Genomic DNA, 27,845 nt, shown 5'->3' with positions numbered 1-27,845 from the left:
TATCTGACTACCGAATGTTTTAAAAATGGTTCCAACTGACCCAGGGAACTGGAGAATCCAGTTGAGAGACTTAGCATGATTATACAATGTTTGCTTATTATTTCATGCTAATTGGAACCATAAATTCTACAAAGTTATCTAATAAGCCAATCCACAACTAAGATTTTTTGCACAGACTGACATTCTTCAAAGAGCTTCCATCCATCGCAAATTTACTGCAACTCTTTTTTTAAAAAAAAATTATCAAACGGCAGGTACTTCTCTACAGGGTTTCTAGAAAATATGTAAATTATTATTTAAATGACTGTAGCTGTCTGTGGAAAAAAAAACCCTGAGAAAATCATTTCTGAAAAATCATAAATAATAATGGGCTTTTTATGAATGGTCAAGTCACTTTTCTTCCTTTTTTAGCACCAGCCTTTCCCAGGAGGGTAATATTGAAGAGACTATCCACTTCAATTCCACTTAGCATGAGTGCCCTAGAGGCAAGATCAATGTCTTTTTGGGAGAGAGTGTGTGTTTCAGTTAGCACTTAGAGATACATTAGCTTTAGCATCATTAAAATGTTAAGAAAAAAACAAAAATACTGTATTGCCTTATTTTTTTCTGTTTATTGGCACTTCCGTAATATTTTTTACTGTTTATCAAAGAATGTGGTTTTTAACAAATTTTCAGCCTTGTACACTCTTTATCCTGAAAGTGTCTTTTGTTGTTCTTGAGAGGCAATCACCCATTTTCCTTCTAAGAAAAAAGACATTTTTGATTAATGGTAAGGTTATGTTTCCCCATTGTTAACTTAGGGAACAAGGTAGTGAGAAATTTTCCAATAACTCTACAGACCAGGTCAAAAATGAGTGAGTTAGGGAAGTAGAATGGTGCAGCCCCTCTGTTGTGGTTCCACAGGAGGCTAAGTATAGAGTTGCCATATGATCCTGCAGCCACGTTATTTGGTATATACTTGGAAGAACTGAAATCAGGGACACCAATAGGCATTTGCATACCAGTGTTTCCGGCAGTGGTACTCATGATTTGCAGTGGCTAAAGGTGTCCTAAGGATACATCGATGTGTTAGTGGAAGGGTGAACCTGTTGTATGCATACAATGGAATACTGTGCAACTGCAAGAAGGACTGGAGTTGTGAGGCATGCAGCCAGGTGAATGAATCTTGAGGACATGACGTTGAGTGAAATAAACCAGAAAGGAAAGGGCAAACATTTTAATGCCTCCCTAATATAAACTAACTATAATGAGCAAATGCTGAGAATTGAATTTGAGAGCATAGGTTATCAGGGGATAGAACGTGGGCAGAGTTTGGACAGTCAGCAATGCAGGAGTACAGAATGTTCAATAAGGCTTATTGTAAAGGTTCTTAGATTGTAAGCTCTTACAGCAGTCACATCTATTCCTGAGTTTTAACTGTTATTTAGAGATGTTTATTTGGTACAAAATTTATATTCTCTGTAGCACACTATCTAATTTAACTGGTATGGTCAGTTTATTTAAACAACATAATTACATGGAACCTGGAATAGGGAATAAAGTCTTATTCTGTACAATTCAATGTAATACCCCAATACGTCTCAGAGTATTTTGGGCAGAAAATAAAAAGGTATTTGCAATGTCCCTTTGAAGGACTGGGGAAAAACATGGACTCTTTAAACTTCCCCAACTGGGAAATTTCTGATATTCTTGCAAGCTTTAGGGACTCCCAATTTAATAAGTCAAGCCCTTGATCTTGGGGCTTGCCCTTACGAAACTTATTCCTGCAAAAGAGAAGTTAAGCCTACTTATAATTATGCCTAAGAGTCAACCCCAGAGAACCTCTTTTGTTGCTCAGATGTGGCCTTTCCCTATCAGCCTACTCTACGTATAAACTCACTGCCCTCCCCACTAAGTGGGACATGACTCCAAGAGGTGTAAGTCTCCCTGGCATTGTGGGGCATGACTCCCAGGGATGAGGCTGGCCCTGGTTTCGTGGGACTAAGAAAGCCTTCTTGACTAAAACAGGGAAAAGAGATGAAACAAAACAAAGTCTCAGTGGCTAAGAGATTTCAAATGGAGTTGAAAGATCATTCTGGAGGTTATTATTATGCATTATATAGATATTCCCTTTTAGTTTCTAGAGTATTAGAATAGCTAGAAATAATACCTGAATCTGTTGAACTGTAATCCAGTAGACTTCATTCTTGATGATTGTATAACTATCATAGCTTTTTATCATGTGACCATGTGATAGTGAAAACCTTGTGACTGACACTCCCTTTATCCAGTGTATGGGCAGATGAGTAATAAAATGTTTTGGGTGTTCTTTTTTATTTTTATTTTTTCCCTTATTTTGGAGTAATGATAATGTTCTAAAATTGATTGTTGCAATGAATACACAACTATATGAGCCATCAATTGTATACTTTGGATGGATTATATGGTGTGTGAATATAACTCAATAAAACTGCATTTTAAAAAATGAGTGAGATGAACAGAGAGTAAATTTAATCAAATTTAAGGGAAACTTAAGAAATTATTTCAAGAATGGAAAACAATGTAGGGTGTAGGAAAGTGGCAAGAGCACAACCACCTTGAATGGGTTTATGTGATGTTTGTTAGGGGAACTGGGAGAATTTCTAGAATCAGGAGGCCAGACATTTTAATTAAATAAATAAGTAGGACTAACGAAACAGTATAGGAGATAAAGAGCATTAAGCCTCAAATTTCTGTGGCCCTGGAATTCAAAGTATGTGCTTTAAGATTCAGAAAGCTAATAAAAGGGTAAATGTCCATTCCCAAAACTATAAGCTGCTTTTAAAAAAATAATTATATCATCTAAAGTAGTAAGTTTAGCTCATCAATATGAATAGTTTAACTGGAAAATTGATAAATGCTAGGAAAGTCAGACACACTCATATATATCGATGAAGCACATTTGGAGAAGACAATATACTTTGAAGGTATTTCTTAAGCACATTTTCACAAAGCTTTAAGAAATACCAGGTCTTCTCAAAATTGTTTCCCAATTGAAAAGTTTTAGTCAAAGTAGCAATTTCTTTTAAGTTGTGCTATCCAAGGAGTATTCCAAAGTCTTTGCTACAGCCATGCCTCAGAAGCACTCATCGCATCACCTCAGTGTCCTGAGGATCTGAGCATCATGATGTAAGAGATGGATCACATGACACATGGCTTAAGAAGATAGTAATAACAATGGCTAGCACTTGTATAGTTTTACTGTCTGCCAGGTGCTTTTTCAAGTGCTTAATGTGTATTAGCGCATTCAACCCTCCTTACAACTCTATGAGGTCTATAATTTTATTATCTCCTTATATGAAAGAAATGAACTTCATATATCTTAAAAAATTTGCCCAGTTTCAAAGTGCCATAGCCAAGATTCAAACACAGGTGTGCTGGCTCCAGAGTCCATGGTCTCCATCACTATAATGTAATGCTTTTGAAATTTGGCATATCCTGTGTATATGTCTCTAGAAGCCAAAGAAAAATGAAGATAATTTTTCTTGGTTCTATTGATTTATCCTCAACACTATTTTTATTGAAATTAATAGGTAAGTGATTTACTTTGGCAAATATTCACTAAATAGGAAGTCTTATTATGAACATGTTTTCTCTAAAATAAATGTTAAAAACAGCATGAAATGTATGTAAGGTGCGTTAACCCATACAACAGATATCTATAATAAGCTAAAATAAATTGTGACATTTTATCCATTTGATTGAGTTAATAAACAGTTTCATATATTTTAACAAAATTATGGTTACAGATAGGAAGATAGCACTAGAGTCTCCCTAATAGAGCAAAGGACAGCCATGCTTACTATCCATTACTAAAGATTTAGGCTCCCTAAGCTCAAGATCCCTCTACTGCAATGCAACCCACTGCGTGTGCAGGTGTCATCTGGATGTTTTCATAGTCCCATGGGAATGAGGCTCAGGGAACCACCAAGAGCAAAATGACAGCTACTGCTGTTGCTGTGAATGACAAGCTGTGCATTGTCTCTAACCAAAGAGTTATGAAACTGTGGCAAGTGAACTTGTTAGCTTGTGAGTACAATACAATCTCAGACCCATCATGGTTCTTAACTCCCACACGTGATGTCCTTGCACACACACTTACACAGGAAATGTAAGTTCTGTGAAAACAGGAGCCTCATCTATCTTGTCCACGGCTCTATCCGTAGTATCTGAAACATTGCCTGTTCACAGTAGGCACTCAAAAAATTCTTGTTGAATAAATATAAAAGAATCTTTGGTTCTCATTGACTCCCTTAAAACTAATCAATGACCAGCAATAAGACTCTATCTGTGGACTTCTGTATAATTAAATTAATTTTATATTAGACTATTTTGACTGTTTTTATAATACTTCTAAAATCCACATTCTAATGATTTGATTTCATCATCTGTATCAAAACTTCATGTAATAGGATGGGAGGATCTAAGATGGCGGCATAGAGAGGAGTGGAAGCTAAGTAGTCCCCCTGGAACAACTAAAAAAAAAACAGAAAACAGCTAGTATATAATCTGGAATCACTGCAGGGGGACAAACATGACTGTCCACTCATCATACACCAACCTGAAGTGGGAGGATTGCCCAAGGTCACAGCATAAAATCTGTAAGTAAAAACTGTGGATCCAAATCAGGAGACCCTTCCCCCACAGCCCGAGCTGCAAAGCCTCATGGTGCCAGAGACAAGCTTTCTCCCAGCAAGTGAATATAGCTCAGCTGAGCTCCAACTGGGGTTTTAATTAGCGAGTGTGAACTGTTCACTACAAGGTACGAATCCCCAAAAAGTAGACAGAGGCTTTGGGTGACGACTGACCTTGGAGAACTGGAGGGTCACCTTGAACTAGCTCTGTTCCTTTTTCAATTCAGTGGAGAAAGCCTGGGCCATTTTCAGTTCCAGTTCTGTGACTCAGACAAGGGTATAGCACAAGCAGAGAGAGATCACTGAAATGCTAATTATCTCCCCCTAAGGCATCCATCGTCTCTAAGAGGAAAGGGGTGGGGCCCAGCTCTACTACCTGCCTTTCATTCAGAACTTACACCAGTCAAGAATTATAGGCTAACAGGCGCCACCTGCTGGGAAGAAAAGCACAGTGACCTGAGGCAGCACAGGGTGTACCAATTTTCTAAGACACACCCTCAGGGAAACTGGGTACTGAATATTTCTTCCTTCTGGGACCTTAGCCCATTCTGGTCTGGGGAGACCTGATTGGGGTAACCAAGGGAACCATGCCTAGACAACAGAAAACTACAACCTACACCAAGAAAAATGAGGTTATGGCCCAGTCAGGGGAACAAACTTGCCCTTCAACTGTGATGCAGGAATTGAAACAACTAGTAATAACTGAATTCAAAAAGTTTAGGGAAGATATGGCAAAAGAGATGAACCATATAATGAAAACACAGGACATACATAAGGTAGAAATTGAAAGTTCAAAAAACCAACTGGCGGAATCTGTGGAAATGAAAGGCACAACACAAGAGATGAAAGACACACTGGAAACATACAACAGCAGATCTCAAGAGGCAGAAGAAAACACTCAGGAACTGGAGAACAAGGCACCTGAAAGCTACACACAAAAGAGCAGATAGAGAAAAGAATGGAAAAATATGAGCAATGTCTCTGGGAACTTAAAGACAAAACGAAAAGCAAGAATTTACATGTCATTGGTGTCCCAGAAGGTGAAGAAAAGGGAAAAGGGGCAGAAACAATGATAGAGGAAATAATCAATGAAAATTTCCCATCTCATACGAAAGACATAAAATTATGGATCCAAGAAGCACAGCATACCCCAAACAGAATAGATCTGAGTAGGCCTATGCCAAGACACTTAACAAACAGATTATCAAACATCAAAGATAAAGAGAGAATCCTGAAAGCAGCAAGAGAGAAACGATCTATCACATACAAAGGAAGCTTGATAAGACTATGTGTGGATTTCTCAATAGAAACCATGGAGGCAAGAAGGAAGTGGGGTGATATATTTAAGATACTGAAAGAGAAAAACCATCAACCAAGAATCCTATATCCAGGAAAACTATCCTTCAGATATGAGGGAAAGCTTAAAATATTCTCTGACAAACAGACAATGACAGAGTTTGTGAACAAGAAACCTGCTCTACCGGAAACACTAAAGGAAGCACTGCAGGCAGAAAGGAAAAGACAGGAGTGAGAGGTTTGGAAAACAATTTTGGGAGATAGTAGCACAGCAATGAAGTACACCGAACAAAGATGACTGTGAATATGGTTGAAAGAGGAAGGCTGGGATCATGTGGGACACCAGAACAAAAGACGAATGATAAAGCCTGGGACTGTGTAACTCAGGGAAACCTAGTATGCTCAATGATTGTAATAAAATGTACAAATATGTTTTTACATGAGGTAGAACAAATGAATGTCAACATTGCAAGGTGTTAAAAACAGGGTGGGATTGGGGGAAAATACAATCAATCCAAACTAGAGGCTAGAATTAACAGAAACATTGTATTATGCTTCCTTTAATGTAACAAAAGCAATATACCAAAGCTAAATGCATATGGGGGGTTGGGGAATAGGGCAAGGGTATGGGACTCCAGGCATTGGTGATGTTGTCTGACTCTTTATTCTACTTTAGCTTGATGCTATCTTTCCTTTTGTCACTTTCTAGCTATCAAGTTTTTTTGTTAGTTAGTTTGTTTGTTTTTCTCTCTTTCTCTTGCCTTTTTCTTTTGCCTCTCTGCCTTCTTTGACTCTTCCTCTGTCTTTGTGGAAGAAATGTCTTTATATAGAGAGTGGCGATGGTGCTCAATACATAAATATGTGACTATACTGGGAACCAATGATTGTTTACTTAGGATGGAATGTATAGTGCTTGAACAAAACCATCTTAAAAGAAATGGGTTGATGAAGAAACCTTGAGGGCACTGTATTGAGTGAAATAAGACAGACACATAAAGGCAAATATTGCAGGGTCTTACTGATAAAAACTAGTTGTAATATGTAAACTCATAGACATGTAATATAAGTTACCAGGATATAGAATGAGGCTAAAGAATGGGGAGTGGTTGCTTATTATGAGCAGAATGTTCAACTAGGATGAACTTAAATATCTGGAAATGGACAGGGGTGATGGTAGCATGTAATGAGAATAACTACAGTGCTGAAAGGTGTGTGAAGGTGGTGGAAAAGGTAAGCTCAGAGTCACGCGTGTCACCAGAAGGAAAGTTGGAGGTTAAAAGATGGGAATGTATGAAACAGTGAATTTTGTGGTGGACAATGGCCATGATTAACTATACAAATATTGGAAATCTCTCTCATGAACTAGAACAAATGTATATCACTATAACTAGAGGTTAATAATAGAGAGGCATATAGGGAAAAAATATATACTTACTGCAAACAGTTAGTAGAATTTAACATTCTTTCATCAATAGTAACAAATGTATTATACCAAAACTATGAATCAGTAATGGGGGTGGGGGGGTTTGTTAGGGGTATGGGAGGATTGAGTTTCCTTTTTTTTTGGTCTTTGTTTCTTTTCTGGAGTAGTGAAAATGTTCTAAAAATTGAAAAAAAAAATAATTGTGTTGATGGATGCGCAGCTGTATGGTGGTGCCATGGGCAATTGATTGTACACGTTGGATCTTTGGATAGTTGTATGGTATCTGAACAATCTCAATTAAAAAATAAAAAAAAACAAAACTTCATATAAGAATGTGGAATTCTTACCATTTGACTCATTGTTTTAAAACCGGAATGCCCCAGGGAAGCAGCTTCTTTAGTATCCTGTGCTGCCACAGGTCCAGCCAGTGGCACCCCGTGCTGTGGTCATTCCCACCCTCGCTGGGACCCCTGAGCCTTCACAACAAGGAACCAGGAAGCACCATCAGCATAAAATAACTCCCTGGCTCCCTTAAGGGTTTAGGACATTCTTGCCCCTTTTCCCACTCATCCCCAGTCTTGATCAGACCTTCCCAGGTCTCATTCTCTTCTCCATGGGAAATGTGGAAACTGCTTGTCAAAAGTGCACTAAGTAGCAAAGGTCTGCTTTGCTCCAAGCTGTGTAGGTAAATAAATCAGTGACCGTGACCTTTGGGGCATGTAGACACAGCTTTGTGAGCTGTATCATAGCTGGTGGGTAGGAGTCTATCCGGGAAAGGACATGGGACAAAACAGATGTGGAAAGAGAAAGAAATGGAGGGCGCTCAAAACGGGAACCTAGAGGAGCATGTCTGAAGAGTTTAATTTCTCTTTTCTTAGAGGCACAAGTTTATACTTACTCTCCTCTAAGTGCTTTAAAAATGATAGGCACTTAAAAAAAAAAACGGAACAATCCAAAATGGGCTATTTTCTCACAGGGAACGCGTCTCCCTGTCCGGCTGCAGGGCTCCCCCTGCTGTGTCTGTCAAAGTCCCCTTCAGCGTGGCTGAGCTGTTCCTGGGCTGGGTTAGGGGCAGGCCCGGAGCACCCGCCAGAGCCTTCCCTTTAAATCTACCTCAGACGAATGAACTTTTTCCTCCCCCTGGACCTATTCTGCAAGCCAAAGGAAAGAGAAAAAAAAAATTAATTAAATAAAGTAAAAAGAATTTACTAATTAGATGTAGGTAAATTTACTATTTTGATTCTTTTCTATTTTTCCCTATTTTGGATCAAAATATAGAGACCTAGACTCTTCCGTTTACTCCTTTAACAACTCCCCCCGGAGGTCTAGGACAGGCAGATTGTCTCTTTTGCACTAAATACGGTAAGTGCAAACAATTCCCGCTATCTGCAAATGTCACCAGTTTTTCAATCAGCCCTAGACCTAACCTGCAGTTGCCTTCATATTTTGTTTATAACTCTCTTCTCAAATGATTCACATATTGAATGGCTCATGAGACACAATGAGCAAAATAAAAATGTACTGTAAAATGTAAATTTCTCTCTGTCTCAATTAATAAAGCATTCCTGGGCAGATTTCTTTAGATTTAGATATATTCACAATCAAACCAACTCACTGAAACATTTCATGAAATTGAAACTGCACAGACCTAGTTAGAGAGGTTATACCATTTGCTATTACTATTAGAACAGGATTTAGAAAAACAGAGCCTTTGTTTAAAAACAGCCTATAATTGCATGTATCATTTAAATGCAGACTTGTGATCAGTATAATGAACTTAGCAATTCATACATATATTTTTACGAGGCTGCCTTCATCTGGGAAGACATGGCTAAATAAATGAAATTATTGATTTTTTTTTCATGTAACATAAAGTGTAGGCCAGTTATTTTAAGGGGTCAGTATCCTGCATTCTATATTTTCTATGATGTAAATTAATTATGTAAAATGCCTAAAGGAAGAATGCTGATGTATTTAATAATACTGCTTTTGGGACACTAAGCAGTTAAAGGAAGCAAAGAAAGGAAAAGGGAGTGTGACATATCCACATAATGGCTTCGCTCATTTGAGTTATCACGTGACAAAAAGAGAAAAAGGAGGGGACATGCAAGATTAAAAAGAGGGAGAGAGAAAATATTCTACATTTTTGTGGGAAAAGTAACTTTTGTGGGAAAACTATTTGATTAGGAGTACCTTTGTTTGTACTTTCAAAATCTGCCCTCAGCTTAATAATATTAGAATTCATCAGAAAACAGAAGAATAGGGGAAGCTTTACTTTAAAAATTAGAAAATTATAAATAAGTGCTACCATTTTTGTTATTATAATAGATAGCATCAAATTTCTTTTCTCCTGAAATAATTAATATTTTCTGAGAGAAAGGCATTTGTTCTGCACTTGCACATAACTTTTTTAATGGGGTGAGGGCGAGGAGGGAGGGTTTGCAAAGTTTCGAGAAGCTTCAAGTCGCTGCCCTTTGGAAGCCCACCTTTTCGTGGCTCCTTGCATTGGTTTATCTCACCTTTGTCTTACCCTACAGTGTACTCTGCTATGTGTTAGGTGCCCCCTCTCCCTTCCAAAGTGCATAAAAAGAGTAAGAGCTTTCTGCTCCAGACACACTCCTTCCTGAACTCTGGCTTCACTGGTAGGGAGCTCCGTGACCTAGCCCCTTAAATTTCAGTTTCCTCATCTGTAAAATAGAAATAATAAAACATTTCTCAAAGACTTTGGAGAAATTTCCTTTCTCTTTTTTAAAACATTTACATTTAACATACCTTTTATAGCCCCTGAGGGTATTGCTCAACATATCATCTTTTACAGTTATTCAGGCATTGATCATCCCATGTATGGACTGTTTGAGTTTCTACCTTCTTCCCCCTCTTTTGCTTGCTAGTGATCCATTGGCCTGAGTGACTATCATTTCCAGAGGTAGAGCAAGGGAAATAAATCAACATTTGCATCCCAGATAGGGAAATCACGAAAACAATAGCTAAACTATCCCGGTATTTCAGCAGCGGTCTCCTCCCTAGAGCAACTGCTATCCTTCTTCACAAAACCTCAATATATTTTTCTATTTTCCTTTTATATCATCTAGGAACCCAATCCTCTTCTAATATCATTCATGATAACCACCTGGTATAAAAAGTCTACCCAATGGCTCCTGTCTCAATAAATTTCTCTTTTATTATATCTTTGCTTGTGACTTAATACGTCATAATAAATTTTATCTTCAAGGAAGCATCTTAAATCCAAGGATGACATTAACCTGTAATGAGCAGAGTAAATATAAAGAAGGAACTGATTTGAGCCATCCAGAAGAGCTCTTCTTTTCTCTCCAGGTCATTTGAACATATTTTTTATTTTCATTTTGCATTTACTTAGTTGTTAACTTAAACGAACTCCAGCCTGGGGAGCTCAAGTCTCAGGGGTTACAGCTGGAGAATGCCTATTCTGCTATGAAGCGCTGCTCTCACTCCAGGTAGAGAAGCCAAATCCACATAAACTAAGAAGCAGCTGCATGGAGACTGACCAGAGATGACCACATGTGCCAGCATCACCTCAAGATGGCACAAGGTGGGGTGTCAGGTAAAAGGTTCAAGGGATGATCTTTGCCCAAAGGCAAATCCAAATCCACTTGAAATGGAAGTTCTTGGTAAAAGATGCAAGTGGTGGGCAGAAAAGAACCCCTAAGCTCTCAGAATGTTGTCGCCTTCTTGCCATTCCTGCTGCAGCTCCTCTCCAAGCATTGGTTACACCTTCAGTGAAAATTGGCATGTTATTCTGGTTTAAAAAATCTAATGCGTATACATTATTGCCTAATTAAATTGTGTCTAGTCTTAATGCCAAAGAGAGTCTTATTTTCTGTCCCTCTCTAATATTGGCACTGTTATCCTTAATTTATATATCAACGGAATAAAGAAGTCCTCTGTATCACACCAAAGTGAGTTCGTCTGAAACTTCTCCAAAGCTGGTGGGTGAAGATAAGATGGCCTTCCCCTGGCTGGACTTCACTGGTGTACTCTCACACTCTCATTAGGCAGCAGCACTCAGGATCCATTTGGAGACTAAATCCAAAGGGCTTAGTTACCAAACTAAACCATTTCTTTAGCAGTGATCTCACAGCATGATCCCAGCAGCGTGCCACAGTAGCAGTCCAAGGCAACTTGAAAGTAGTGTGGTCTGCAATGGAGAACTGATCAGGGCTGGAAGGAGCCCATGTTGTCATCACAGGTCCACAACTGGGAAATTATTAACTTTGGGTAAGTCAGACTTTTTGAGACCTAGTCCTTCCTCTAAAATGTTGAAAATAATGGAAGTTGCCTTCTAGTTTGCACTAGTGTCTTATGTCAAATGCAATGACCTTTGAGGAAATAAGTTAGACTCTTAGTAAGAAAGGAACTCTATAATTCCAGGATTCTAATACATGCAACCAGTTTATACTGATGTCATTAGATTCAGATTAGGTAAACAATGTACCTGGTACAGTGCAGGATACTTTATGAGAAGTATTATATAGATTCCCTCAAACTCAAGATGAAGTGAAACTACCTGAGAGCTTCTCAACAGGGGTTTATACTTTAAGAGTGATGTGGATAGCCTAAATAACAATACTTAGGATCACTAAGTACACAAATTCCAGATGCACAGGAAAAGTCATACCCTAAATTCTCCATCAAATAGGGATTTGCCAAACCTGAGGGGAATAGAAAGAAAATTCAGTATATAAAATTCAGTTGTTTTGTAGCTCTTTACATGATTTTGTTTCATTTCCATACTGATGTGTTTAGGACATGTCAGGCACAGCCTGGTACCTTTTATGGAGAATAAAGGGAGGGCTCCTTAGGAGTCACATTTGATCTGAAGTAGCACAGAGAGAGTCTACCAAACATGTGGTACTTTCGGATGTTTTCTTGAATGAGATAGTAGAATGTAATCTGACCTAGAACAAGATTTGGCGGTCTTTCAGGAGAAAGGGCTGTTAAGTTGCTGACTACTGGCATTGGGAAAAAGAGAGAGTTCAACTAGAAAGAGCAATGGGTGTGAGGAAGGTCCCTGTGCTCAGAAAGACCTCACTAATTACAGTTTCATTGGCATTAAACATTCTCCTTTTAAAATACAATTATTCGTTGAGAAGGAGTTATTTAATCAGCTCCATTTCTAGCTCAGTGTAGATGGCTCCCAAATGAGAGGAATTTGCTGAGGGACTGGGAGAAGGAGGGAAGGAAAGATCATTTGGGAACATGAATCACTTTGAGGTGGTCATACCTGAGGGGTGTGATGTGTAAGGGGCCTGTGAACGGCCAAGGGCAATGAGGAGAGGGGCCACCAAGAGGGGGAAGGGGGTGTCAAACCATGGGAGATGTACTTTACCAACCTGGCAATATTTTCTAGTAGAACTGGCCAGGGGTCACCAAAAATCACTTGCTGTGACTTCTTGGTCTCCGGTGTGGGAGAAGGCTGACTCCTATTCTGTCAGAAAGAAAACAAAATTAGGAGTTCAAAGACATTGGGTTTGGCTGTCTCAGAACATGTTAGCTGTGCATCACATTTCTCTTGAATGCCTCATCCTACACTTCTGCCAATCTTACTGGGGTATTTTAAGAATAAATGAGTGCGTTTCTTTGCGAGCTAAATTTAGTGCCACATCTGAACAGCACTAGAGATTTAAATTAAGTGAAAATCCCATAGGTGGTCGCTATTCTTGTCATCTCTTCTATCTAATAGGAGTGGGCTGATTATGTGTGTGTTTTCGAGAAATAAGTGTCTTGTTGCATACAAATGTAATATTCTTAGAAAAGTAAAGTTTCTTTCTGCGTAATAAAAAGCAAAGATGATTTTAGTAGGGATCTGGAAACTTTCTGGGAAGTTTGAGAATCAGGGAGCAGTAGAATAGAACTGATTATTCCATATCTGGTAGACTCCCAAAATAATATACATTATCTCATGTAATCTTCACAGCAACCTAATAGGAAATTGCTATTATTGTGCCCATTTTATAGATTGGAGAATTGAGGCAGAAAGAATATCTGCACAAGGTACTACAATCGGTAAGTGCTAGAGCCAAATTCAAATCCAGGCAGTGTGACTCGAGAGCCCATACTTTTAACAAGGGATTGACAAACTCTGTGTAAAGGATCAGATAGTAAATATTTTCAACTTTGCAGGCCATATAGCCCCTGTTGCAACTACTCAAGCCTGCCCTGTGAGCCACAGACAATACCTAAAGAAGTAGCTATGAAATTGTCAATAAAACTTTATTTACAAACACAGGCATCCAGGTGGCTGGACCCGGCTGTCAGGTGTAGTGAGCCAACTCTTATCCTTAACCATTATTATATGCCACTGCCTTTTAATAGAGGTATTTTCTTTCTGAAGACCTGAAATTATTTGGTTGTTTCCAAACACTGGTTGCTATTTGGCACCCACAAAACTCCTTGTTATTCTGGTAAGTAACTCAAGTGAAAATGTATTGCTTCCATTTATGAAAGCTTAGTTTTTAGCAATTACTACCATTTTAAGTATCTGTTGGGATGTCTCATAATTTGTCTTTCAGAAATAGAAGCACGGAGGCTATGTTTTATACCTGCACAATCCTCTAAGACTCTGACTAGCAAGAAAACACACTCCCTTGGCTAGAAAAGTTGCTTCCTGTGAGCCTCCAGTTTGGTGTTTCTAAAGCTCAGGCAACAATGTAATGAACTTTGATGATCCAGGACAGATGTGGGGATGAAGTCTAAGCTGAAAATATTCCTGGGGTATTTAAACTAAGATCAGAAGCATTTCCACCAGACATGTAGCAAGATGGAGTTTGGAAAATGTGCTCTGTCTTGTATGAATTCGATGTTCCACTGAGTTCCTCAACTTTGACATCTAGAGCTACAATAAGAGAAGGTCAGATTTATAAGCAGTGCTGACCTCGTTGTCAAGGGAAGTAAAGTAGATTTGGTTCCACGCTCCATCTCTGAACTTGACAGAAGGGAAAGGCTTCTGCAAAAAATCATGAAGCTGACCCCACTGTGCTTCCTGAATTTCCATGCATGTGTATCTATATACCTACTCTTCACTACCTCTTCTTTGAGGTATTCATTTTGTTTGGGCACAGCATCGCAAGCCCAAGTCCCAGAGAAACCATGCATCAACACTGAAGTGTTCATACTAACAAACTAGTAATGGTGTTGGCCTGGCCACTTCCCAATTCAACAGTCTCTAAATCATGATACTAGTATGTAAATGTTACAGCCAGGTTTACGGTTTTCTTTCCTCTATGTGTATTCTGGTTTTTTCTTCCTCCCTCCCACTCTCCATCTTTCTTTCTTGTTCACTACCTGGTTACCTTGTTTCTATAGCTACTAATAGCAGAGCTTTCCTCGAATCTATAATGGAGTTTGCCTCTCCTATTCTTATTTTAAAGAAAATAGAAAATTGAGTACTTTAAAACTTAGTGAATTCCTGCTTTTTAATTGCTCTGCTTCTGATGGAAAATCCACTTTACTGTGCCTGATTTTATATCATTTGAAAGGGGATTGCCATCATACCCACAATTAGATTATGGGATAGATAATGTTGTTTTTCTTGAGCTGGACTCTGGAAAATAAACAATTATCCTCATTTCCAATAAAGAGTGGTAGATAATAAAATGCACATGTATTTGCACACATCTTTTAGATAGCACTCTGAATTAAGAAAACGTGTCTTATATTCACTTGGGCAATTCCAGATTTCAATTACATGTTCTTAAGAGAAAAAAAAGTGCCACTGGATATATTATATATAAAAATGTCCCCTTTTTTGCCTGGAAGGCAGAAAATAATTTAGCAAATTTATGGTAAAGCAAATTTTTTTCTATCGATCAATCCCTAGAGGGGCATTAACTACTCTTAAGGGAGCTTATTGCAGAAGATGGCATAACTGACATGCACAAAAGACAGAGTAAGAATGCTAAGAAGCAGAGGAGAAAACGGAATACTTTAACATTACATCCCGGTCATACCAAGGTCCATTGACCCTGTATTCATTCCAGATAATTAATTTACAACACATTAAACCGCAATGTGAAGAAGGCTGTTATGCATCAATTGTGTAGGAATAAAAAGTGCTATTGATTTAGGATTTCTACTGTATCGTGCTGATGGAAAAAAACAACAACAATTGAGTTATATCTCAAAGATAGAACAAACCTTTGCTGAAGGACAAAACTGCTAAATAAGTGCACTCTGGAATACACTTAGCCGAAGCAACACTGCCTGAAAGGTGTTCTGCAGGGTGAACTAAGCATAATTAGAACCAACCAAAGTGTCTAATAAATATTGATAAATAAGCACTCTAGAAATCAAATTTGAGGATGTGATAATGATTCTCTTTACAGTAAAGGTTTAAAATAGCCCCCTGCCCTCTGCCAAATCCAACCATTAATATTTATTAAATAAAATATGAGCATACCATTAATTTTAAACAACTGACATGAATCAAAGCTTTCTCCCTGTTGAAGCATAGAAATTATAAGGGTGAAGCTGTACAAGTTTGAAGTCATGCTGTTTTGAAGAAACTGAAAGAACCAGTTATCTATTTCAAAAATAGAGTGTCCTCATTAACTAATACAGCTAGTAAATTGGGGGAAAAATAGACAATGAATAAAATCATTTGAGTTCAGATACTCAGTGACAAATGAGGGCAAGTTACTTGACTTCTCTGAAACCCCAATATTCACATCTATGAAACAGAAATAGTAACACCCACTCTACTTGACTCATAGGGCTAATGAAAGGAATAAATGAGATAAGGCATGTGAAAGCTCTTGAAAATATTATTAAATCCTATTCAACTATTTTGCTGAAATTATTTCATTTGAAAACTGAATTTTAAAGAATGCAGTGACTAGGGGGACTTCTTTCTCAGGTGATACATTTTAAACATGGCCTTCTACCATAACATAAATGCTCTCCATCTTTCCTTTGTGGTTTACAATACTTAATTTAGCCTGAAAGGACTTGTTTTAGGAAGAAAACATAGGACGGGATGGAGATGTAGCAATCAGTGACAGAGTGAGAAATAAAATTCTAAAATATATTACTTAAAATTTAGATGCCCATAACTCCAAGTCTCAAAACAATATAACCTGAATCCTTTCCCCAATTCAAGGCTCTCAGTATATATTAACAGTACCCCATGACATGCAATACCCAAAATACTCTTTCTTGTTTTATACACTGCCTATCCAAATACCTTTTCCCTACATAATATTTTAAAATCTACACACAAAAAAATTGTTTATAAGACCATTGATAGTTAATTATTTTGATCCCTTACAAGTTCTTCCTATAATAAAAATATGTTTGCTATAGAACTGCATTGTCTAATGTGGTAGCCACTACTCTCATAGGGATATTTTAATTAAAATTAAATAAAATTAAAAATTCAGTTCCTCAGTTGCCCTAGCCACAATTCAAGTGCTTGGTAGCCAGAGGTGACTGGAACCGTGCAGATATAGAACATATCCATCTTCACAGAAAGTTCTATTGGACAGCACTGCCATTGAGGGTCTTTGAAGTTAGAGCTGAGTTCATCTCTGGTTATTCAAGCTCATCCATTTCCTTAGGAAGAAGCCATGCTCGCCCGTCACTGAGGAGCACTGTGAGGCCTTGCTCCTTCAGCTGCTTGCAGCCTACTTTTTTTGCAATGTATGAAATTAAGTTCAGTGTTTCGTTTTGCTTTGTTTTGTTTTTGCTGCTGGTCTTAGCACTGGTTGGCCCACCATGGTTGTGAGGGTAGTAGCATTTTTTTCAATCAGAAAATTTTAGAAATAAAAGAGGAAATTGGGTAAGTCAAGCCTGTGCCTAGATTTTCAGGGATCCAGCTTCCACAGGGGATTCTAAAACTTAGGTGATTTTGTTTTCTGAAAAACAAATAGATTTCACTTTGTGGGTAAGCTGTCACATCCACCATACTAACAGATTCAATTAAATCACAGAGAAATTGTAAAACTTGAAGATAGTTAAGAATGAGTTCATAATCAGAGTAGCTGAGAAGATGTGCCAAATTGAACATATTATGTCCCCCAGAAAAAGCCACATTCTTTGATGCAGTCTTGTGGGGGCAGATGTATTAGTGTTGATTAGATTGTAATTCTTTGATTGAGTGTTTCCATGGAGAAGCGACCCACCCAACTGTGGGTATTAACTCTGATTGGATAATTTCCATGGAGGTGTGGCCCCACCCATTCAGCATGGGTCTTGATTAGTTTACTGGAGCACTATATAAGCTCAGACAGAAGGAGCAGGCTTGCTACAGCCAAGAGGGACACTTTGAAGAATGCACAGGAGCTGAGAGAGATGCTGCAGATGAGAGACAGTTTGAAGATGGCCATTGAAAGCAGACTCTTGCTGCGGAGAAGCTAAGAGAGGACAAATGCCCCAAGAGCAACTGAGAGTCACATTTTAAAGAGGAGCTTCAGTCTAAAGAGGAATATCCAGGGAGAAAGCCATTTTGAAAACAGAACTTGGAGCACACGCCAGCCACGTGCCTTCCCAGCTAACAGAGGTTTTCCAGACACCATTGGCCATCCTTCAGTGAAGGTACCCAGTTGTTGATGCATTATCTTGGACACTTTATGGCCTTAAGACTGTGACTTTGTAACCAAATAAACCCCCTTTACAAAAGCCATTCCAATTTCTGGTGTTTTGCATTCCCACAGCGTGAGCAAATCAGAACAGAGGACAAGCTCATTAAAGTAACTCCAACCCAAAAAAACTAATGAAAGCATGACTGTTGGAATAACCAGGGTGAATAATTTGGGGGGAGCAGAAGAAAGCTAGCATTAGTTAAGCACCTATTATGTACTCACAGTAACACTATAAAGTGGGCAGAAAAAAATCTCATTTAAAAGAATAGAAAACTGATGTTTGTAAAACCACGTTGCTACTAAGTGATATTTATATCATTTAAATCTGTCTGTCTAGCTGAAGGGCTCTTATTTTTTTCCACTATATTTTAAAGACATCTAAAGACATTAGTATTTTCAGTAAAGTCTGAAACTCTTGCCCTCCAATCATGGATGGAAGCAAAACTTAAAATTTTTCTCAGAGAGTAGTTGGCCAAGATAAAAGTATAACATAAGGTGAAAGCTTGAGAGCAATGAAAACTAGTATGTAAAAATGCAATTCAAAAATATGCAGAGTGTTAAATAACAGGGTACTTCAGTTGCAAAAAAATTTCATAATGAAGGCTGCAAGGCTTATAGAATAATACTCAGATACTAATCAAATGTAGAGAGGATCTTTCATTGTGGCTAAAAATGAAGATCTGCACAGAGCCCAAGGAAATCTAATAAGGAGAAAAGAAGGTTGATAAGAAACTGGAAGGAGCACCTGATTCCAGCTACCTGTAGAAGAACAATGTAGTCCCTAGTAAATTTAGATATATATATATATAAGACAAACAATTTATATGCCTGAAACATTAAGAATGCAGATTAACCTTAGCAGTTTGAGGAACTTCTAAAGGAATTTTTACTTTCTAAATTGAAGAACTCGTTTCTTTTTCAAGCCGTGTTAGAGTAATTGGGACAAGTTAGCCTTCCTATTGTAAACTGAAAATAAAAACTGACAAATACATGTAGCAATGGTTTTCAGACATTGCACAATGTTAATCAGAGGACTGTGTCCCTGGGAGAAGGGAAACAAACAAGGTAAGCCCTATGATCATTCCAGCTATCTATCCAGAGATTCTTTTTAGATTGCAGTGCAGGGAGGCATACCCTAGAAAACCAGGGCAGTCTTCCTGAGTTGAGGAAATAGAAAAGGGAGTTCAGGGAGGCTATGGGGGGGCTGGAGTTGTAGGGGCACACACCCAGAAGGAAAAAGTTCCAGAACTTTGAGTCTTCTTGTGAATAATAATCTACACATGCATAGAGTAACATTCCAAAGGCCAAGCAAAGGAAGACCAGGAAACTATAATCAAAATAACTCCCAAAATTCACATGGGTCTGGAAGGTGAGGACTAATTTAGCTACGATAAGGGCTATTCTAGACCTGCCCTAACAAGCCTCAAAAGGATCAAGCTGATCTTCCACTGCCTGCCAGGACAAAATTCAACATTCTTTAAAGGAAGAAACAAAATCAAGCACTCAATAAACTAATATCTACAATGTCCTGAATGCAGTCAAAAATTATTAGACAAGCAATGATGCAGGGAAATGAAAGCCATAGCCAGGAGAAAAATCAGTCAAAAATAGATCCTAAAATTACAGCAATGATACAATTTGCAGATGATAACATTAAAACAGCTATTATAGGAGGCGGGGCAAGATGGCGGACTGGTGAGCTGTATGTTTTAGTTACTTCTCCAGGAAAGTAGGTAGAAAGCCAGGTACTGCGTGGACTGGACACCACAGAGCAATCTGACTTTGGGCATACTTCATACAACACTCAAGAAAACGTGGAACTGCTGAGATCAGCAAAATCTGTAAGTTTTTGTGGCCAGGGGACCTGCGCCCCTCCCTGCCAGGCTCAGTCCCGGGGGAGGAGGGGCTGTCAGCTCCAGGAAGGAGAAGGAAGGACTGAAGTGGCAGCCCTTATCGGAAACTCATTCTACTGATCCAAACTCCAACCATAGATAGACTGAGACCAGACACCAGAGAATCTGAGAGCAGCTAGCCCAGCAGAGAGGAGACAGACATAGAAAAAAACAACATGAAAAACTCCAAAATAAAAGTGGAGGATTTTTGGAGTTCTGGTAAACATAAAAAGGGGAAGGGCAGAGCACAGGCCCTCAGGCTCATATGCAAATATCGAAGAAAAGCTGATCTCCCTACCCTGTGGAACTTTCCTTAATGGCCCTAATTGTTTTATCTCTTAGCATTTCAATAATCCATTAGATCCGTGAGGAGGGCCCTTTTTTTTTTTTTTTTTTTTTTTTTAATCCTTTTTTCTTTTTGTAAAACAATTACTCTAAGAAGCCCAATACAGAAAGCTTCGAAGACTTGCAATTTGGGCAGGTCAAGACAAGAGCAGAACTAAGAGAGCTCTGAGACAAAAGGCAATAATCCAGTCGCTGAGAAATTTCACTAAACACCACAACTTCCTAAGAAAAGGGGGGTGTCCGCTCCCAGCCATCATCCTGGTGGACAAGAAACACTCCTGCCCAACGCCAGCCCCGTAGCCCAGAGCTGCCCCACACAACCCAGTGTGACGGAAGTGCTTCAAATAACAAGCACACTCCACAAAACTGGGCGTGGACATTAGCCTTCCGTGCAACCTCAGCTGATTGTCCCAGAGTTAGGAAGGTGGAGCAGTGTGAATTAACAAAGCCCCATTCAGCCATTATTTCAACAGACTGGGAGCCTCCCTACACAGCCCAGCAGCCCAGAACCGCCCTGGGGGGATGCCACTCACCTGTGACATAGCACAGTCATTCCTCAAAAAAGGACCAGGGGGTGCACGGCCTGGAAGAGGGACCCACTTACAAGTCTCAGGAGCCATACGCCAATACCAAGGACTTGTGGGTCAGTGGCAGAGACAAACTATGGCAGGACTGAACGGAAAGATTAGACTATTGCAGCAGCTTTAAAACTCCAGGATCACCAGGGAGATTTGATTGTTAGAGCCACCCCCCCATCCCTGACTGCCCAGAAACCCGCCCCATATACAGGGCGGGCAACACCAACTACACATGCAAGCTTGGTACACCAATTGGACCCCAAAGACTCACTCCCCCACTCACCACAAAGGCAAAGCAGGGGAGAACTGGATCGTGGACACCACCTGCTGGTTAGTTACAGAAAGTGTACTCCACGAAGCTGTAGATCTGATAAATTAGAGATAAGGACTTCAGTTGGTCTACACATCCTAAAAGAACCCTATCAAGTTCAGCAAATGCCAAGAGGCCAAAAAGAACAGAAAATTATAAAGCATATGAAAAAACCAGACGATATGGATAACCCAAGCCCAAGCACCCAAATCAAAAGCTCAGAACAGACACAGCACCTGGAGCAGCTACTCAAAGAACTAAAGATGAACAATTAGACCATAGTACAGAATACAAAGGATATCAAGAAGACCCTAGAAGAGCATAAAGAAGACATTGCAAGACTAAATAAAAAAATTGATGATCTTACGGAAATTAAAGAAATTGTTGACCAAATTAAAAAGATTCTGTACACTCATAGTACAAGAATAGAGGAAGTTGAACAACGAATCAGTGACCTGGAAGATGACAGAATGGAAAATGAAAGCATAAAAGAAAGAATGGGGAAAAAAATTGAAAAAATCGAAACTGACCTCAGGGATATGATAGATAATATAAAACGTCCTAATATAAGACTCATTGGTGTTCCAGAAGGGGAAGAAAAGGGTAAAGGTCTAGGAAGAATATTCAAAGAAATTGTTGGGGAAAACTTCCCAAATCTTCTAAACAACATAAATACACAAATCATAAATGCTCAGCGAACTCCAAATAGAATAAATCCAAATAAACCCACTCCGAGACATATTCTGATCACACTGTCAAACATGGAAGAGAAGGAGCAAGTTCTGAAAGCAGCAAGAGAAAAGCAATTCACCACATACAAAGGAAACAGCATAAGACTAAGTAGTGACTACTCAGCAGCCACTATGGAGGAAAGAAGGCAGTGGCATGATATATTTAAAATTCTGAGTGAGAAAAATTTCCAACCAAGAATACTTTATCCAGCAAAGCTCTCCTTCAAATTTGAGGGAGAGCTTAAATTTTTCACAGGCAAACAAATGCTGAGAGAATTTGCTAACAAGAGACCTGCCCTACTGGAGATACTAAAGGGAGCCCTACAGACAGAGAAACAAAGAAAGGACAGAGAGACGTGGAGAAAGGTTCAGTACTAAAGAGATTCAGTATGGGTACAATAAAGGATATTAATAGAGAGAGGGGAAAAATATATATGACAAACATAAAACAAAGGATAAGATGGCTGATTGAAGAAATGCCTTCACGGTTATAACATTGAATGTAAATGGATTAAAATCCCCAATTAAAAGATATAGATTCGCAGAATGGATCAAAAAAAATGAACCATCAATATGTTGCATACAAGAGACTCATCTTAGACACAGGGACACAAAGAAACTGAAAGTGAAAGGATGGAAAAAAATATATCATGCAAACTACAGCCAAAAGAAAGCAGGTGTAGCAAAATTAATCTCAGATAAAATAGACTTTAAATGCAGGGATGCTTTGAGAGACAAAGAAGGCCACTACATACTAATAAAAGGGGCAATTCAACAAGAAGAAATAACAATCGTAAATGTCTATGCACCCAATCAAGGTGCCACAAAATACATGAGAGAAACACTGGCAAAACTAAAGGAAGCAATTGATGTTTCCACAATAATTGTGGGAGACTTCAACACATCACTCTCTCCTATAGATAGATCAACCAGACAGGAGACCAATAAGGAAATTGAAAACCTAAACAATCTGATAAATGTATTAGATTTAACAGACATATACAGGACATTACATCCCAAATCACCAGGATACACATACTTTTCTAGTGCTCATGGAACTTTCTCCAGAATAGATCATATGCTGGGACATAAAACAAGCCTCAATAAATTTAAAAAGATTGAAATTATTCAAAGCACATTCTCTGACCACAATGGAATACAATTAGAAGTCAACAACCATCAGAGACTTAGAAAATTCACAAATACCTGGAGGTTAAACAACACACTCCTAAACAATCAGTGGGTTAAAGAAGAAATAGCAAGAGAAATTGCTAAATATATAGAGACGAATGAAAATGAGAACACAACATACCAAAACCTATGGGATGCAGCAAAAGCAGTGCTAAGGGGGAAATTTATAGCACTAAACGCATATATTAAAAAGGAAGAAAGAGCCAAAATCAAAGAACTAATGGATCAACTGAAGAAGCTAGAAAATGAACAGCAAACCAATCCTAAACCAAGTACAAGAAAAGAAATAACAAGGATTAAAGCAGAAATAAATGACATAGAGAACAAAAAAACAATAGAGGATAATAGAGGATAAATATCACCAAAAGTTGGTTCTTTGAGAAGATCAACAAGATTGACAAGCCCCTAGCTAGACTGACAAAATCAAAACGAGAGAAGACCCATATAAAAAAAAATAATGAATGAAAAAGGTGACATAACTGCAGATCCTGAAGAAATTAAAGAAATTATAAGAGGATATTATGAACAACTGTATGGCAACAAACTGGATAATGTAGAAGAAATGGACAATTTCCTGGAAACATATGAACAACCTAGACTGACCAGAGAAGAAATAGAAGACCCCAACCAACCCATCACAAGCAAAGAGATCCAATCAGTCATCAAAAATCTTCCCACAAATAAATGTCCAGGGCCAGATGGCGTCACAGGGGAATTCTACCAAACTTTCCAGAAATAACTGACACCAATCTTACTCAAACTCTTTCAAAACATTGAAGAAAATGGAACACTACCTAACTCATTTTATGACGCTAACATCAATCTAATACCAAAACCAGGCAAAGATGCTACAAAAAAGGAAAACTACCGGCCAATCTCCCTAATGAATATAGATGCAAAAATCCTCAACAAAATACTTGCAAATCGAATCCAAAGACACATTAAAAAAATCATACACCATGACCAAGTGGGGTTCATTCCAGGCATGCAAGGATGGTTCAACATAAGAAAATCAATCAATGTATTACAACACATAAACAAGTCAAAAGGGAAAAATCAATTGATCATCTCAATAGATGCTGAAAAAGCATTTGACAAAATCCAACATCCCTTTTTGATAAAAACACTTCAAAAGGTAGGAATTGAAGGAAACTTCCTCAACATGATAAAGAGCATATATGAAAAACCCACAGCCAGCATAGCACTCAATGGTGAGAGACTGAAAGCCTTCCCTCTAAGATCAGGAACAAGACAAGGATGCCCGCTGTCACCACTGTTATTCAACATTGTGCTGGAAGTGCTAGCCAGGGCAATCCAGCAAGACAAAGAAATAAAAGGCATCCAAATTGGAAAAGAAGAAGTAAAACTGTCATTGTTTGCAGATGATATGATCTTATATCTGGAAAACCGGGAGAAATCGACGACACAGCTACTAGAGCTAATAAACAAATTTAGCAAATTAGCGGGATACAAGGTTAATGCACATAAGTCAGTAATGTTTCTATATGCTAGAAATGAACAAACTGAAGAGACACTCAAGAAAAAGATACCATTTTCAATAGCAACTAAAAAAATCAAGTACCTAGGAATAAACTTAACCAAAGATGTAAAAGACCTATACAAAGAAAACTACATAACTCTACTAAAAGAAATAGAAGGGGACCTTAAAAGATGGAAAAATATTCCATGTTCATGGATAGGAAGACTAAATGTCATTAAGATGTCAATTCTACCCAAACTCATCCACAGATTCAATGCAATCCCAATCAAAATTCCAACAACCTACTTTGCAGACTTGGAAAAGCTAGTTATCAAATTTATTTGGAAAGGGAAGATGCCTCGAATTGCTAAAGACACTCTAAAAAAGAAAAACGAAGTGGGAGGACTTACACTCCCTGACTTTGAAGCTTATTATAAAGCCACAGTTGCCAAAACAGCAAGGTACTGGCACAAAGATAGACATATAGATCAATGGAATCGAATTGAGAATTCGGAGATAGACCCTCAGATCTATGGCCGACTGATCTTTGATAAGGCCCCCAAAGTCACTGAACTGAGTCCTAATGTTCTTTTCAACAAATGGGGCTGGGAGAGTTGGATATCCATATCCAAAAGAATGAAAGAGGACCCCTACCTCACCCCCTACACAAAAATTAACTCAAAATGGACCAAAGATCTCAATATAATAGAAAGTACCATAAAACTCCTAGAAGATAATGTAGGAAAACATCTTCAAGACCTTGTATTAGGCGGCCACTTCCTAGACTTTACACCCAAAGCACAAGCAACAAAAGAGAAAATAGATAAATGGGAACTCCTCAAGCTTAGAAGTTTCTGCACCTCAAAGGAATTTCTCAAAAAGGTAAAGAGGCAGCCAACTCAATGGGAAAAAATTTTTGGAAACCATGTATCTGACAAAAGACTGATATCTTGCATTTATAAAGAAATCCTACAACTCAATGACAATAGTACAGTCGGCCCAATTATAAAATGGGCAAAAGATATGAAAAGACAGTTCTCTGAAGAGGAAATACAAATGGCCAAGAAACACATGAAAAAATGTTCAGCTTCACTAGCTATTAGAGAGATGCAAATTAAGACCACAATGAGATACCATCTCACACCGGTTAGAATGGCTGCCATTAAACAAACAGGAAACTACAAATGCTGGAGGGGATGTGGAGAAATTGGAACTCTTATTCATTGCTGGTGGGACTGTATAATGGTTCAGCCACTCTGGAAGTCAGTCTGGCAGTCCCTTAGAAAACTAGATATAGAGTTACCATTCGATCCAGCGATTGCACTTCTCGGTATATACCCGGAAGGTCGGAAAGCGGTGACATGAACAGATATCTGCACGCCAATGTTCATAGCAGCATTATTCACAATTGCCAAGAGATGGAAACAACCCAAATGTCCTTCAACAGATGAGTGGATAAATAAAATGTGGTATATACACACGATGGAATACTACGCGGCAGTAAGAAGGAACGATCTGGTGAAACATATGACAACATGGATGAACCTTGAAGACATAATGCTGAGCGAAATAAGCTAGGCACAAAAAGAGAAATATTATATGCTACCACTAATGTGAACTTTGAAAAATGTAAAACAAATGGTTTATAATGTAGAATGTAGGGGAACTAGCAGTAGAGAGCAATTAAGGAAGGAGGAACAATAATCCAAGAAGAACAGATAAGCTATTTAACGTTCTGGGGATGCCCAGGAATGACTATGCTCTGTTAATTTCTGATGGATATAGTAGGAACAAGTTCACAGAAATGTTGCTATATTAGGTAACTTTCTTGAGGTAAAGTAGGAACATGTTGGAAGTTAAGCAGTTATCTTAGGTTAGTTGTCTTTTTCTTACTCCCTTCTATTGTATGTTTGTTTTCTTTTTAACTTTTTTTTCATACAGTTGATTTAAAAAAGAAGGGAAAGTTAAAAAAAAAAAAGAAAAACAAGGAAAAAAAGATGTAGCGCCCCCTTGAGGGAGCCTGTGGAGAATGCAGGGGTATTGGCCTACCCCACCTCGATGGTTGCTAACATGACCACAGACATAGGGGTCTGGTGGTTTGATGGGTTGAGTCCTCTACCATAGGTTTTACCCTTGGGAAGACGGTTCCTGCAAAGGAGAGGCTAGGCCTCCCTATATTTGTGCCTAAGAGCCTCCTCCTGAATGCCTCTTTGTTGCTCAGATGTGGCCCTCTATCTCTAGCTAAGCCAACTTGGAAGGTGAAATCACTGCCCTCCCCCCTACGTGGGATCAGACACCCAGGGGAGTGAATCTCCCTGGCAACGTAGAATATGACTCCCGGGGATGAATGTAGACCCGGCATCGTGGGACGGAGAACATCTTCTTGACCAAAAGGGGGATGTGAAAGGAAATGAAATAAGCTTCAGTGGCAGAGAGATTCCAAAACGAGCCGAGAGGTCACTCTGGAGGGCACTCTTACGCACACTTTAGACAACCTTTTTTACGTTCTAAAGAATTGGGGTAGCTGGTGGTGGATACCTGAAACTATCAAACTACAACCCAGAACCCATGAATCTCAAAGACAGTTGTATAAAAATGTAGCTTATGAGGGGTGACAATGGGATTGGGAAAGCCATAAGGACCACACTCCAATTTGTCTAGTTTATGGATGGATGAGTAGAAAAATAGGGGAAGGAAACAAACAGACAAAGTTACCCAGTGTTCTTTTTTACTTCAATTGCTCTTTTTCACTCTAATTATTATTCTTGTTATTTTTGTGTGTGTGCTAATGAAGGTGTCAGGGATTGATTTAAGTGATGAATGTACAACTATTTAATGGTACTGTGAACAATCGAAAGTACGATTTGTTTTGTATGACTGCGTGGTATGTGAATATATCTCAATAAAATGAAGATAGAAAAAAACGGGTATTATAAACATGCACAGATACATAAAAGAAAATATGAACATAATTAGGAGAGAAAGGGAAAGTAGAAGATAGAACCAAATGACCCTTCAATTGCTGAAAATTACAATATCTGAACTGAAAGTTTTGCTAGATAGGTTAGAATAGACATCAGAGAAGAAAATATTAGTGAACTTGAAAACATAGCAGTAAGCAGTATTCAAACAGAAGCACAGAACGAAAAATGACTGAAAAAAATTAACAAAGCTTCAGTCTGTGAAAAATGTTAAAGTTCTAACACACATGTAAACTGGAGTTCCAGAAAAAGAGGAGAGGAAGACTGAAAAAATATTTCATGAAATAGTGGCATACATTTTCCAAATTGGATAAGCACTATAAATCCACATATTTAAGAATCTCGATGCA

This window comes from Choloepus didactylus, chromosome 2, assembly GCF_015220235.1.
Source record: "Choloepus didactylus isolate mChoDid1 chromosome 2, mChoDid1.pri, whole genome shotgun sequence".
Taxonomy (NCBI): domain Eukaryota; kingdom Metazoa; phylum Chordata; class Mammalia; order Pilosa; family Megalonychidae; genus Choloepus; species Choloepus didactylus.
The sequence above is the reverse complement of the archived record's forward strand: the minus strand, read 5'-3'. Positions refer to the sequence as shown.